The sequence below is a fragment of the Ochotona curzoniae genome, unplaced genomic scaffold (assembly GCF_017591425.1).
Source record: "Ochotona curzoniae isolate NIBS_2020 unplaced genomic scaffold, NIBS_Ocur_1.0 contig_4105, whole genome shotgun sequence".
NCBI classification, from domain to species: Eukaryota; Metazoa; Chordata; class Mammalia; order Lagomorpha; family Ochotonidae; genus Ochotona; species Ochotona curzoniae.
Genome location: NW_024466129.1, coordinates 10,685,158 through 10,700,556, shown reverse-complemented (window position 1 = coordinate 10,700,556; position 15,399 = coordinate 10,685,158).

Below are 15,399 nucleotides of genomic sequence, written 5' to 3'. Positions count from 1 at the left end.
CTCTTCTCTCTGTCAACCTATCTTTCTAATAAAAATAAACAAATATTTTCCAAAAAAAAAAAGGGAGAAAAATCAGATCATAGTGTTCTTTTAAGGGTTCTTAGAGAGTCTTCTCATGTTTGTGAAAGTAACACAGCACAATTTTAAGCACCCAGTGTCCCAGCAAGACACTCCCTCAGAAGCAGTGGCTCCACCCAGCCACCTGCTTCCAATCTTATGAATGACTTCCTATCTTTTGAGCGCCACCTTATTGAACAGTCGTGCACTGCTATAAAGGGCTCTTGAAAACATTCATGAAAAATCTACATTTATGAAAAAATGCCTGGGTTTCAAAGATTTTAGCAACTTAGTCTCCTGTGGGGGCTGACATTGTCATGTTGGCCTCAAGAGCTTGGCAATCAGCTTTCCATCGTGGCAGGCCAAGGCGCCTGTCCTTACGACTGTCCTCACCTCTGCAGGCCCTCGGCATTCTCAGCCCCATCGTTTGATGCCACTCAGGTGGTTCCCTTTTGAATTCTTGCCTGTTTAGTCCTGACTTCCCACAGGTGCCAGACACCACAGCCAAATGTCACTATGCTTTTATTGGAAGGCAGAGTTTAACACACACACACACACACACACACACACACACACACACACGCCTTCTATCTGCTAGTTCATTTGCCAAATTGCTGTAATGGCTGAGGCTGGGCCGGGTCAAAGTCTGGAGTTTCCTTTGAGACGCCCACGTGGGTGCAGGGGCCCAAGCACTTGGGCCATCCTTTGCTGTTTTCCCAGGTATGTTAAGTGGAGCAGCCAGAACTTGAACAGGCTCCCAACAGGGTACTGATGCAGTAGATGGCAGCTTAACCAGCTGTTTGACCTGGTTTTCCTCTGGATGTTACCAGATGCTTCTCTTTTCCACCAGGCTCCTGCAGTTTCACGACAGCGTGCTTTTGTGGGGAGCTTGTTTTACTCACAGATCAGGGTGTTCTTTTTTTTTTAAAGATTTATTTTTATTATTTTTTTATTGGAAAGGCGGATATACAGAGAGAAGGAGAGACAGAGAGGAAGATCCTCCGTCCGATGATTCACTCCCCAAGTGAGCGCAACGGGCCGATGCTATGCCAATTCGAAGCCAGGAGACTCTTCCGGGTCTCCCACGCAGGTGCAGGGTCCCAAAGCCTTGGGCCATCCTCGACTGCTTTCCCAGGCCACAGGCAGGGAGCTGGAAGGGAAGCAGGGCTGCCGGGATTAGAACCGGCGCCCATATGGGATCCTGGATGTGCAAGGCAAGGACCTTAACCACTGTGCCACCGCGCCAGGCCCCTTTAAAAGGCCTGTGCTCAGCCACCACACCAGCAGAAACCAAGTCCCCTAAAGCAGGAGAGTGCTGGGCTCACAGAAATTCACTACCTCCATTCCAGGGACTGCAATCAGAGAGCAAGGTGGCAGCGGGTCTGGCTCCTTCTGACATAAGTGAGACCCTACCCCATCTTGTTATTGCTGCCATCAAACCTTGCTTGACCCGTGGCAGTTAATCCCAAATTTCACACAATCACTTGGTTACCCACATCCAAATGTCCCCTTTTCATAAGGACTCCAGCTGTACCAGATGAGGGTCCTGCGCTATTCCAGTATAACCTCATTTAATTAATTATATCTCCAATGACCCTATTTCAGAACATGGCCATATTCCAGTAATAAGAGGCCAGAATTTCCACATACAGTTTTGGGAAAAGAATGTTGAGGGTGCGGGCAAGATCATGCCAGACAAATCTAGGGTTTATTAAGGAGTCTTTATTAACCAGGCTTGGTGATAACAGGGTCTGCTAGAAATAGCAAATCACAAATCCATGTCGCTATCCAAGCAACTGAAACCCCAAGGGGGACAAATGTTCATTACCCTGAAGTCCATCCATTAAACTGAAGACCTATGTCCCAGCTTCCCCTGCAGTCGATGTTATCCTAAGAGACACACAGCGAACAACCTGGACACACTTACAAAGGCTACAGACACTCACCTTTCCCTGGCTTCCCTGCCCACATTCCATTTCTGCTAGGCCTCACCTCTCCTGGAACGCTCAACAGAATACACATTAGAAATACAAAACATTGGGGCCCGGCAGCGTGGCCTAGCAGCTAAAGTCCTCGCCTTGAACACGCCAGGATCCCATATGGGTGCTGGTTCTAATCCTGGCAGCTCCACTTCCCTTCCAGCTTCCTGCTTGTGGCCTGGGAAAGCAGTCGAGGACAGCCCAAGGCTTTGGGACCCTGCACCCGTGTGGGATACCCGGAAGAAGTTCCTGGTTCCTGGCTTCGGATCGGCATAGCATCGGCCGTTGTACTCACTTGGGGAGTGAATCAGTGGACGGAAGATCTTCCTGTCTGTCTCTCCTTCTCTGTATATCTGACTTTCCAATAAATAAATAAAATCTTTAAAAAAGAAAGAAAGAAATACAAAACCTCTTAATATTAACATCTTTACTGTCCCACCCAAGCAGCGAACAGAGGGTGAGGAATACAGACATACAGGGCCATGCTCAGGGGATACCTGTCCTCAGAGTCTGTCCATGGGAAGCTAGAGAGCAAGCAGGTGCTGGGGAGGCCAAGAGATGAGTGCCAGAGTGACAGAAGCACAGGACCAAGAGAGCGAGCCTCTCCCTACCAGGGGCCTTTGCAGGGGCTTGTGAGGGAAGTGGTTACACAACAACGCAACCCCGCCCCCTCTCAGGTTCCAGGTGAAGACAGGTGAGCATCACAGGTGGGCAGGAGGGAACACGTAGGTGGGGGAGTGGCTTCCAAGGTCATGACCCTGAACTACCCTACCAAATCCCCTCTGTCCAGGGTTCCCCCAAACAGCATTCCTCTGGTATGTTGTCTGTGCAGCACGTGGGACCCATGAGGCGGGACACAGAAGAGAGATGGGTTGGGGCGGGGAGCAGGAAGCTCTGTGGCTCAGTAGATAATCACTTCCTTCATTAACTATGAAGAGAAGTGATCATAGGGTGAGTATTAGCCAGGGAGTTGAAAGTGAGTGGGAAAAGAACACGGTTGAGAAGTTTAGATTGTTTTCATTGGTTTGATTCATTAAGGGGAGCATCGTTTCGTGGTAAGTAGGCTAGCGATGGTTGTGTTAATCCAGATGTTATTGTTTCTGGAATGTCATACGGTTGGAATAAATGTAATAGTTGGTAAGATAGTTTTGAGCATTGTGAACGGTTTAGATTAAAAACGCAGTCTATTCCGCGTGTATTGGAGACTATTAGTAAGAGTACTAATAGTGCAAGACCATGTCTCAGCTTCACAGCCTGCAAAGACCGACAGAATGACCAAGATTAGGAATGGCAGTGTGAAACTGCTAGTGTAGTAATAACAAATGATGATAATGTTATGCCTCCCAAGCATAACAAGGGGAATGCTGGATGTGATTGATAAATTAGTATTCCCAAATATCTAGCAATTGATACTGACTCTGGCCATACCTTGGGTGGGCCTGGCATGCTTACATCCAGAGCTAGCCTCTGGCTCAGTATTTACAGAAAACAAACCCTTTGCCATCTATAATGTGTCGGAAGGGCATGCCTGGAAAAGAAGGGTCAGTGGGGATGGGGATCTATGAGCCAACTGCTCTTGGTGCCAACTTTCTGCCAGAGCTCTTGGTCCTGGGGCTGTGGCCCTTGCTGGCCCTCTGGCACCATCTCCCATTGGTACAATAAGGTTGCGTCTCCTCCTCCCCATCCCGAAGACTTGCCCCTTCTGCTTGCATCGCTAGCAGCTCCCACCTTCTTCTCTCCTCTTCTCTCTCTTTCTTACAGCTTTTTATATATTTTTGCCTATTTCTAGGCTGTCCTTGTATGGGGATTTTGAGTGGGGGTGAAGGTCAAGTCTGTGTTGGCCAGAAAGCCTTTGCCTCTTTCACAGCGTTAGGTTGATTTTACGGATGGAGTTGTAATGTGGAGAGGAACAAAAGGCTCCTCCTTCAGAGGGAGTGGGAAGCGACAGGAGAGCAAAGGCTGATTACAAGGCTGCAGTGACTCAGTGCCTCATTTTGTAAGCACATCGCTCTAAACAGCCCATGTCTCAGTACAGTGTTAGCAACTTGTGGGTAAGTCAAATAGCACTTCAAAATAATGAGCGTTTTGCCACGAACGCTCCGATTCTAAATTCAGGATCTGATTCCATCGCCTGAGAAAGCAGTTGCTTTGGCTTAATGTGCTAAGTTGACAAATCAGAATTCACAGACATGTGGCAGTAAAATGAACCCCAGCTAAGGATGTGTGCTTGACCTCAGCCTCTGTTATAATGGAAACTGTCCCCAGACGCAAGGCGGCACCTGCAGTTCCCATATTAGCACACGGCCGGCATCAACGACATCGAGATCCAGCCAGCAGCTCATGGGTCAGATGCTCCAAGGTCAAGCAAGGGAAAGCTGGGACACATTTTAGGCAGGGCTGGAGAAAGACAAAAGGCAAAGAAACCTAGAGTGGCAAGGGAGGTGGGGAACAGTGATAATTTCTGCACTGCAAGGCTAGCTCTCAGGGGCTCAAGCTCATGGGAAAGCAAGCAAAGCACGGGTGGGAGCAGGCGAGTCGCCCAGCACCGCAAGCCATGGGTTGCCTGTGTGCTCTGAGCCTAGATGTGGCATTTTTACTCCCCAGTTTTTGCTGGCTGTAAACGTCGGCTGTAACGCCAAGTGCGCCATCAGCCAGTTGTCATCGGAAGCGCCAGCACACAGCCTTGCCGCTTCTCCGGTAGGACAATTAGCTCACAGACCCTGCTCTTCGGACTCCCACTGTGCTTCGAATCTCCGCACAGGCATTTAATTAGTCCCCGGCGGTTTCAAGTTTGGTGGTTTGGTTCTATTTACTTAGAATATTTATCTCGGTGCAGAAGGCTCCCTTCTCTGCAGAGCCTGCCTGCTGCCTGACGCTGATCCCTCGGTGCGGGAGTGTGGGTTCAGGGTAGGGCAGGACCTGCGGGGATGTCTAAGCCAGGGGCAGAGATGGGGTTGGTGAACAGCAGCAGCTCCCATGGCAGAAGGACTGCAGAATCCCGGGCGCCTGGAGGCTCTGCTCAGCTCCACGCCCAGGAGCCTTAGGTCCTGGCCAGTGTGGCCAGCCTGGCTCTCCCTGGATCTCGCTTCCTTCCTTTGGAACTCAGGGTCAAAGGCTGGATGCTGCCAGCCCCTGACTGTTCGTGTTCATTCAGGGGAGGTTGCAGACAGCGCCAGTAGAGCCTGCGTGTGTTTATGCTGGTGTAGGTGCCCATCCTGAATGTGGTCGTTGTTGCCATTTGACTTTTTTTTTAAGATTATCAATTGATTTTTATTTTAAAGATAGATTTACAGAGAGAAAATGATGAGAGATCTTCCGTCTGCTGCTTCAGTCCCCAGATCAACTGAGCTGATCCTAAACCAAGAGCCAGGAGCTTCCAGGTCTTCTGCAAGGTCCCAAGGAAGCCAGCTTTTGCTGCTCTCCCGGGTCGTAAGCAGAGAGCTGGGTGGGAAGTGGAGCAGCCAGGACATGAACCAGCACCCGTGTGGCATGTCAGCATTACAGAAAATTAGTCTGCCCACTAGCCCCAGCATTTTACTTATATATATATATATTTATAGTATTTTCTATCTGGTAGATAGGACAAAGGTGGGTCCCTTGGACTCCACATATGAAAGAATGAAATTAATCATGTGGCAGGTGAAAGGCCAGAGAAGCAGTCAGTAATGACAGCCTGGACAGACAGAGCACAGCCAGGCCATCCGTCAGAATCCAATTCTGCTCTACCATCTGCAGCAGCTTGCCCAGGAAACAGCTCTGGCCAGCAGTAAGCAGCTCAGAATCCCAGCCCACTGTGTGCAAACATGACTTAAGGGAAGTCAGGCCACCAGCTCAGCAAGACAAAACATAACCACTCGACAATCAGCCAGGATGTAATTCATCGCCACCACCCACTCTGATTTTGGTCGTCTCCGTCTTGTCGAACCTAGGAACCAACCACACAGGACGCCACGCTCCTAATCGCCCATCTTTGGCTTCCCTGGAATCCAGCAACTTCCAACCAGGACAGGGCCTAAGTCTTCCCTTTCTCCCACTGTGAAGCTTCACGGGGCTTACCATGCATTCCACTAAGAAAACATTTTAAAAGAATAATAGTATTTGTAATTTTAAATGGGTGGCCTTACAGAAGCAGAACAGTAAACTTTCTTCGACTAGGGAGAGGAGCTTTCTCTGGTCCTTATTTAGTTCCAACCTTGGATCCCCACCCTCTCTTGCAATGACCATCAGGGTCGCTCCAGAGCTCCCCCCCCCAAACACACACACAAACACACATACACACACAAATTAGAATAGATAGGCAGAGAACAACAAGGAAAGCTTAGAACCAGACAGAAAATGGTCAGCATGGACTCACACATGCCTTACTAGGTAGGACACAAATATTAATTACTCCTCACTAGGTATTGAAGATTTCTCTGCACACCCCTCCTAAAACTGTTCTGCACCTCAATTGTTGACATATGCCTTGTTAGAGTTATAACCCAGTTTAGACTAGCCTAAAATCTGCCAAGTTCAGCAAGATTATGCTTCAACACTATAAGCTGCCAAATACTAAAATGAAAATAGGCATGAGGCAGCTGAATAGTACCCTACAGCCATTTTAAGGTGTATAGCAGCCGGTTCTGTGTATAAACTAAAATAGAAATGTCAATGAAGTAGTCGCAGGATGTGGTTAAGAACTTGGATTTTTTTTAACATATTGGTTACTCAATATCAATATCAATAATTCCATAATGTTGTAAATTGTCATTGATGTTATGTTGTGGCTTTAAATTGATAGGGTGATATTCTGCCAGCTCTGCCTTCAGACCAGAGATGGTCTCTCCAAGAAACTGTTGAATTTACCTGGACAATAAGATGCTGGACTCTATGCTTGGTATACTCTTGCAATGAAAGAATCTTGACTGAATTTGAAATGCAATACAACAAAAAGGTGAAGGAATCCACCATGGGAGGAGGGTATGGGGAGGGACTGGGGGATCCCCAAAGCCCATGAAACTGTGTCACATAATGCAATGTAATTAATAAAAATATATATATTAAAAAAATGAGTTGCCTTAGAGAAAAAGTAATAATATCTTAACAGTCAGTGAAATTAAGTATTCGGGGGAGAATTGAGATGGCAGAATAGGGTAAGGACACTTTTTTTTTTAAATAAAGATTTATTTTTATTATTTTTTTTTTTTATTGGAAAGGCGGATATACAGAGAGGAGAGACAGAGAGGAAGATCTTCCGTCTGATGATTCACTCCCCAAGTGAGCACAACGGCCGATGCTATGCCGATCCGAAGCCAGGAGCCTCTTCCGGGTCTCCCACGCGGGTGCAGGGTCCCAAAGCTTTGGGCCGTCCTCGACTGCTTTCCCGGGCCACAAGCAGGGAGCTGGAAGGGAAGTGGGGCTGCCGGGATTAGAACCGGCACCCATATGGGATCCCGGGCGTTCAAGGCGAGGACTTTAACCACTTGCGCCATGGCGCCGGGCCCTCAGATAGTTATTTAGACTCGGCCTGAATGTGTGTTTTTATAAAGCTATTTGATAGAGCTATTTTAAAAGATTATGGACAGCAGTGGCCAGCTTTTGGCCAGGCCATAGCAGGAGCTAGGAGTTTCTCCTAGGTCTCCCAAGTTAGAGCAAGAACCCAGGTGCTTGGGCTACCCCTGATATGTCCCCAGGTGCCATACTTAGCGAGGAGCTGGGCTGGAGGAGGAGCAGCCAGGAACTGACCAGCACCAACATGGGATGATGGCATCACCGGTGGCAACGTGACCCGCTAAACTGTCCCACTGCAGGTTTTGCGTCCTCCCTGAATTCCTGAGTGGAAATCGAACCTACCTGTGATGCGGTAGAGCGGGGTGATTACCTTTAAGAACCAGGTGCTGGAGAGACACCTTGCTCCTTTGTTGCCAAAGGTGGCTGCTCAGAGAGCAGAGACCTGCCGCTGAGCTCCGGAAAACACAGGAGCAGGGCTTGCAAAAAGAACCCCCTACCGTGCAGGCAGGCGTCTCGGGAGAGAGCTGCTCGCCCAGGCCTTTCTGGATAAGATAGAGGTTCCCCCACTTCCGCTTCACTTCTCTGCCCCTCCAGCCCTTTTTGGGTGACTCTTGGGTGGGAGGGTTTCTGGATGTGGGGGTCCCAGGACATCCCCTGTGCAGTTTTGCAGGGGCTCCTGGCTCAGGAAAAGGAGAATCCCCTAAGCAGGCCCCATGCAGGGGGCTGAGACTCAACATGCCACGGTTACAGAAAAAAGTAGCTCCATAGAGAGCAAGTGCTCGTTTGCCGTCAGCGCTCGCTCCCTTGTTCCATCACAGGAGCATTCCTTTTCTTTAAAAGCCCCCATTTTCTTCGGCCCCTCTGACCCACAGCCCAGTGTCTGCCGGTAAGGCTTCACCATGTGAGCGCAAAGAAAGCCAGCAGCCATCCACAACCCAGGAGCTTTTGCCAGACCCGAGCACGTGGCCGCTCTGTGGCCGACGAGGCCCTCAGCCTAAAGCACCTGCTTACAGCAGCCTGGACAGGCCCAGGGACAGCCTTGCCTTTCGGCTATCTCTACCCACCTGCTACAACGCACAAACATACCTCATAGCTCACATATACTCACAGACACCCACACTCACACACACATACCTCACACACTCATAATTCACATAGACTTACATATACTACACACTCACACCTCACACACACAACACACTCAAACTTCACATGCACACTCACACACGTGAACACCCACACATTCTCTCTCTCTCTCGCACACACACACAATCTAAGCACATTATCTTGACTGCAGGGACATCTGGGACAATCCATGTCTGGATCCAAAGGGCTGTAAAACCTTGGCAGACTGGCGAGAAGACAAAAGTCTTAGAGAAAAATTGTGAACCTTAAAATCACAGTTGCAAGGTGCCAGCATGCGGTGCAGTGGATTAAGCTTCTACCTGCGGTGACGGTATCTAATATGCACACCAGTTCAAATCCCAGCTGTTGCTCTTATGAGCAGATCTGTGCCAATGTGCCTGGAAAAACAGTGGAGGATGTCCCAACTACCTGGGTCCCTGCATCCACACAAGACCTGGGTGGAGTTCCAACATTCTGGCTTTGGTCTGCCCCAGCCCTGGTTGCTGTGGTCATTTGAGGAGTGAACCTTTAAATAGAAGATATTCTCTATCTCTTTCTCAAGTCTATCTTTCAAACAAATGCATAAATCTTCAAAAAAAAAATAAACAAAAACTGTGGTTATGAAAGGGAGGGGAAGGAAAGCATAGTCACAATTCAGACTTAGCGTGCAACCACAGGCCCTGCACAGCGGTGCAGTAGCTAATTCCTCACCTTGCACACCCAGGATCCCATATGGGTGTCGGTTCTAATCCTTGCTGTTCCACTTCCCATCCAGCTCCCTGCTTGTGGCCTTGGAAAGCGGTCAAGGACGGCCCAAAGCCTTGGGACCCTGCACCCTTATAGGTGGGAGACCCTGAAGAAGCTTCTGGCTTCGGAATGGCTCAGCTCCGGCTGTTGCAGCCATGTGGGGAGTGAGCCAGAGGATGGAAGATCTTTCTGTTTCTTCTCTCTTGTAAATCTGCCTTTCCAATTTAAAAAGAAAAAACAAAATGTGAAGCCATAGTTCTCAGAAGGCATCCATTCCTGGTTCTGAGGAACACTGGCAAAACCCCTGGGATTCCCACTCGCAGGGCTGCTGTTAAGCCCACCGCTGTGTTACTTGCTCCAACTGTTCGAATCGCACTTTAAAGATGCCGTACTGCCTATGGGTGAGAGGAATGCCCGTCGGAGTCATTTTCCACAGTTCCGTTCTTTGGTCCGACTAGATCAATGAAGTAACCGAGTGTTTCGGAAAACCATTGCGTTTTGTATGCGAGGAGCTTCAAACGGCAGTGCAGATGCAAAACTGCTCTCCAATTATTCACGCCCGTTTTGCATCTTGAAACATGCACATATTCAGTTCCCTTTAAATCCCGCCCTCAGCAGGGATCGCAGCTCCGCTTTCTGTTTATGAGATGAACCTGGGCAATGCCCTGGCCGCCCTAAGCCTGTAAGATCTCTGAAAAGTAACTGTGTCTAACGACGCCCTCTCAGCTCCTCCGACCCACACACACATTTGATTTGATGCATCTTGCAGTGGTGGTCACAGGAGCAGGGCACCCTGGCCTTGGGGCGCCTTCGGAACCACAGCTCCGAACGCACAGAGGCCGACCTATGCCACCTCACTAGGCAGCCTGGGTCTCCGCATCCCTCTAGGTTGATTCGAATGAGGAGGAATCGCGCACGGAAAGCAACAGTATCCTAACGCCGTCAATGGGCAGCCCGGGTTTATCAGCTTCGGTTCCCGCAGCTCACTCTGTTTCGTTTTGTTTTCACTTGGAGCACCCATCGGATGGACCGAGAGCCTCTAATGAGAATAGCAGCCTTAGATGAAGTGCACGATTAAGCTGAAGACTTGTCCGAACACGCATGTGAATCGTCAGCTGACGTGTTGCACTGTGCAAGGGGCCTAAATGGGCTTGCTCGGCCTCCGTAGATGAGCCCGCAGGTTGTCCCAGCGGGAAATGTATTGCAAGAAGAAAAAAGAAGACGTGTTTCCCCAAGCACTAAGGGGCAGGTATCTGACAACGCAGTGAGACGCCAGCTCACCATAGGCTCTTGGTTTTGCTCTCCTTCCCCACCATTTAACCCCTGCAAAATTTGCTTGTGAGAATCAAAGGGAATACAGAATGAATAAGATTTTGCATTTCAAACTAGTTTGAAGATTCTGGTGTTGCTGCACCGGGGAAAGAAAATGAGTGATATTATGAAGAAATGTGTCGGTTAAAATAACTCGGTTATTTTGAAGCAATTTAAAGGGCTGATATTTGAAAGAAATATAAAACAAATTTTCCCACACTGAAAAGACAAAATTCTTTTATATGCAGTCAATCGGGTTGTACTTTTAAGTTGCCCTCTCCCTTTGAATAAATGCAGCAAAGCAGTGTGCCCTGTCCGCTGGGATGGCTTCCTTGGGCAGCCGGGCCATTCTAGAAGGACTATAATAATTCTGCCAGACAAGGAAGCTTCATCCTCATGCACCCCACCTGCACCTTCTCACCATCATCTCCAACCTCCCATGACTGCCATGTTTAGAAATGAGATCAGAGAATCAAATTGTGGATTTGACTTGCTTTGGAGCACAAATGTATCCATTTATCACCCCCGTCTTCGAGAATTTACATTTTGCATGACATAGTATCCAAAAATGGTCTTAAATCTTCGAAACGCTTTTGAATCCTCCAGCACAACTTCAGCCCAAGTTCGAAGTTGGTCTAGTCTCGGGGAGCCGTTCACTCGCAGTGCCAATGGCCGCCAGCAGGTGGCACTACCACGCTCGAATAGGACCCTAACCAAAAAATGAAATCCAAGTGGTGTTAGGCGCCTACTGTGATTCTGTCAGAAGGAAAATTGTGTTCTCTCTTTGCTGTTTTCTGCTTAAACATTTTGACACTCCAACTCTTTCTGCTTGCGGCTCTCTGAGGCCATTCTCTCGCACACTACCATGCCACTTCAGTACCATGGATTAAGAAGGATAAGATCCTATAGAAAGAATAGTTACATCTTAATTACCTCAAAAGCTTGGCATGGTAATTGAAGAATTCAAAGGTCAGAAAAAAACCTACTCTGTCCTTCCTATTTTTCACAAAATTAAGAGGCAACAACAAAGATTGATAGAAATACATTTTCTCTGTCTCCACTCGTTACAAGAAGTAGTGAAGATGTCAAACTGACAGTATTGTGATATTTTCTACCTAAAGGTGAATTGCCTTAGCATGCCCACTAATAGAGATGAGGACTTGGAACTAAAAGAAGTAACCAGAAATCATAAAAGAGGCGATTACGAAGGAGAGCAAACTTGGAAGGGGGGGAAATGTTTAATTCAACAGAAATCAAATACAAACAAAAGCCAATACTGAGATGTCATGATTCGCCCATCAAATTATCACACTAAAAAAAAAAATGTGTTAACACAAGTACTGCAAGAGCGAAGGTAATTTATCCAACCTTTCTAGAGAGGATGTATCCAGAGATTCAGACATATTGAAGATGCTGGGGCAAAGTATGAGGCTCTCTCAGGACTCCAATTCAGGAAAACAATGACAATCGGAAGACACGCGGGAGAGGTTGCTCAGGGCACATTAAACAGTCTGTCTTCTAAATATTGCAAGGGAAGAGCTGGCAAATTAGAAAATATTCTATTTAACCAACAGAATGAGGCTTGCATAGACAGAATAAAGCATCCGAAAGAATAGAGGCAAGTTGTCGCTTGCTAGCAAGCTCCGGGACCTTTTCTGGGCCACTCCTCGGGTGGTCTCTACTTTCCGGGTTTGTGCAACAGGCTTGCTTGTCTCAGTAGTTAGGATAACCATCAGAGGAGATCTCAATTAAGAAACATGTTTACTGAGAGTGTGTGAGCCAACTGCCTTGATAGCAAGTACATAGAAGAAAGATACCAATTCTATGTATACTAGGACCCAAACTTTGTAAAAGAATATATTTAGGGCCCAGCAGTGTGGCCTAGCGGCTAAAGTCCTCGCCTTGAACATGCCGGGATCCCATATGGGCACCGGTTCTAATCCTGGCAGCCCTGCTTCCCATCCAGCTCCCTGCCTGTGGCCTGGGAAAGCAGCTGAGGGTGGTCCAAGTCTTTGGGACCCTGCACCCGCGTGGGAGACCTGGAGGAAGTTCCTGGCTCCCGGCTCCGGATTGGCATAGCACTGGCCGTTGCGCTCACTTGGGGAGTGAATCATCAGACGGAAGATCTTGCTCTCTGTATATCTGACTTTGTAATAAAAATAAATAAATCTTTATATAAAAAAAGAATATGTTTAAAAAACCGGGGGGAGGGATGCACTAGTAAGTTGAAAGTAGCTATCATTTACAGCTGGATTGTAAATGATGTGCTATGTCTCCTCAAAATTGCAGCTTCAGGTCTAATGGCCAGTGTGATAGGATTATGAGATGAGGAGTGGCAGTGGCACCTGACAATGTTCCCAGGCTCCTCCTCTCCTGAACAGGATGCAGGTGCCAGGCAGGTGCAAGGGCCCTTCCACCTTCTGCAGTGTGAGGACACAGCATCGTCCCCTGCTTTGGAAATAACCACAGGGTGCCATTCTGAGGGGGAGAGCAAGCAAGCCTGCACACACAGCCAACCTGCTGGTGTCCTGTTTTCAGATTCCCAGCCCCCAGGCCTGTGACATCTACATCAGTCCATTAGTCAGTGTGTGGTTTTTTTGTTATAGCAGCACATGAACTTAAAAAAAAATTTATTATTTTCTTTATTTCAGAATTTCTTTTTTTTTTTATTTGTAGAGAGTTTTTTTTTTTTTTTTTTAAGATTTGTATCAGATTTGTAGAGAGGAGAGACAGAGCAAAAGATCTTCCATCCCCAAATGACCACAATGGCCAGAACTGAGCCAATCCAAAGCCAGGAACATCCTCCAAATCTCCTACTTAGTTAAAGGGTCCCAAGGCTTTGGACCGTCCTCCACTGCTTTCTCAGGTCACAGGCTGGAAGCTGGATGGGAAGTGGGGCAGCTGGGACATGAAACAGCACCCATAGGGGATCCTAACTCTTGGAAGTAGATTAGCCAATTGAGCCATCACACAGGGCCCTTAAATTTTTTTCGATAAACATTGCAGTATTTTTTTTTTTGTATCAAAGAACACCAATATAAAACAAAACAAGAATGGTGACTGTTAACATATGCCATAATGCACATTAACACAAAGTCTTTTCTAGGAACCAGCATGTGGCGTAGCACATGAAGCCACCATCTGTGAGCTGAGCCCATCATCCCAATCAGAGCACCAGTTTGAGTCCTGATGACAACGGCTCTGACTCAGCCCCCGGCTGCCATTCCTGGGAAGACAAAAGGGTTCAAATATTCAGGTCCCTCTTTCCTTCATGAAGTTCTGGTTCTTAGCCTGGCCTGGATGGTTCTTGTGGGGCTATTTATGGAGTAGACAATAACAAACTAAGTTTTGTTATTCTGATTTGTTTAAAGGCGTAAAAACCCACATCACCTGTGTGTGTGCAACAGAGAAACTCAATACGGTGTCACACACAGCCCCAAGCCCTCAGGGCTCACAGATACAGGTAAAGGAGCCCAGAGTTAGCTAAGCTCAGCCCACCACCCAGAAATATCAAACAGTTCTTGTCCTAAGGGACTCACTGAGTTGCTTTCTTTTTAAAGAAAGATTTATTTACTTGAAAGTCAGAATTACAGAGAGAGAGAGAGAGAGAGAGAGAGAGTTGTACTTCCCAGATATCTGTGGTGGCGATGCTATAGCCAGCAACCAGGACCTTCATGTAGGTTTCCCACAGGGTGGCAAGGGTCTTTGAGACAGCCTCTGCTGCTTTCCCAGACCATCAACAGAGAGGGGTATTGGAAGCAGAGCAGCTGGCACTCAGCTGGCAATGGTATAGGATGCCAGTATTGCAGACAGAGTCTTCACCCAGTACCCAGTGCCCACAACAGTCCCAAGGCACTCACTAGGTTCTGAGATGATTTGTTCAATAACCCATTACAAATCAACCATCTGTTCTTTTTTCTCTCAGCCATCCCAGACTTTATGAAAGAAATGAAGTAAAATATTTATGCCTGCTTGTCAGTGATTCTGCAGCAAATATTCCTAGACGTGAATTTGCAAGATAAACAAGCAGTCAAGTTCAAGAAGCAAAGTAAGGGAAGAGAATTCTGTAGACTGATTAAGATTCCTCTTGGGGATCAGTACTGGGACTCAGCAGGATGGGCAGCCAGCTGTTACGTCTGGCCTGGCTCAGCCCGGTTAGCGTGCCCATTCGAGGCTTGAACCAGTGGATCAAAGATGTTTCCTTCTCGTTCTTTACATTTTATGTATTTATTTGAAAGAGAAACAGAGAAAGAGGGTGAGATAGAAGAAGATCTTCCACCCCCTGATTCACCCCCCAAATGACCACAGTGACCAAGACTAGGCCGGGCCGAGGCCAGGAGCCAGGAGTCAAGTGCCAGGAGCCAGGAGCCAGGAACCAGGAGCCAGGAGCCAGGGGTTTTTCCTTGATCTCTCACATGGGTGGTAGGGGTCCAGGCATTTACTCCATCTTCTGCTGCTTTTCCTAGGCTGTTGGCAGGGAGAGTAATTTGAAGCGCAGCAGCCAGGACACGAGCTGGTGCCCAGATGGGGTGCTGGGGCATAAGTGAGCCTCAGCCAGTAGTACATTTGATTGTCATTTCCTGGTATTGTGAACCGTGCGAGTCAGCAAGTGGATGGTTCAAGCGACTGGGTCCCCCGACCCACGCCAGAGAGCAGCTCCCACTCCAACCTGGCCTACCTGACAAATGGA